Source organism: Fukomys damarensis, unplaced genomic scaffold (genome assembly GCF_012274545.1).
Source record: "Fukomys damarensis isolate Sample0158 unplaced genomic scaffold, DMR_v1.0_HiC HiC_scaffold_33, whole genome shotgun sequence".
Taxonomy (NCBI): Eukaryota; Metazoa; Chordata; class Mammalia; order Rodentia; family Bathyergidae; genus Fukomys; species Fukomys damarensis.
Window position 1 is genome coordinate 55790534 of NW_022900945.1, and position 429 is coordinate 55790962.

The 429-nt window shown below is 66.0% G+C and overlaps 1 protein-coding gene and 1 long non-coding RNA gene across 3 annotated transcripts in view; one reads left to right on the forward strand and one right to left on the reverse strand.

The window, feature by feature from the left end:
* Zbtb7b (zinc finger and BTB domain containing 7B) overlaps positions 1-391 on the reverse strand; it is a 13691-nt gene extending 13300 nt beyond the window's left edge. The window contains exon 1 of one of the 2 annotated variants that reach the window (XM_010643906.2): positions 316-391. The gene's annotated coding sequence lies outside the window, so the exon portion shown is untranslated. The remainder of the gene's footprint in view (positions 1-315) is intronic. The other variant, XM_010643905.1, reaches the window with a different exon arrangement.
* The window catches only part of LOC104876038, a 4078-nt gene continuing 3972 nt past the window's right edge, over positions 324-429 (forward strand). The window contains exon 1 of the long non-coding RNA XR_784233.3: positions 324-421. This is a non-coding gene — a long non-coding RNA (uncharacterized LOC104876038). The remainder of the gene's footprint in view (positions 422-429) is intronic.

Below are 429 nucleotides of genomic sequence, written 5' to 3' on the forward strand. Positions count from 1 at the left end.
GGAGCCTGGGAAACGCTCGGCGCCACCTCACCCCTCTCCATCCCGGGGCCGACAGCGTCTGATCTCGGGAGTAGTGCAGAGAAAGTTTCCGGGGACCCTCTGCCCAGGGTTGGGGGCGGCCGTCGTGCCTTCTGTACCTTTCCTCTCGGTTTAAAACCAACTCCAGAAGACCCGGGAGGGCACCGGGAAGGGGACTGGTGGGAATCTGGTCTGCACGAGTGAGTGGGGGGTCCCACTTACAGGACAGACGAAGGACACTGCAGCAGTCTCGAGTCTAGCGGACCCCGAGCCAGGAGACAAGTGGGGTACACTCACCTCAGCGTCGCCGGGTCCGCAGGCGGTGCTGCCGAGGCACAGAGGTGGGGAGAAGCGCGTCCCCCCAGGCCCGGGGGCCTGCTCCAGTCCTGGTCAGAAGGCCGCGGTCAGTCG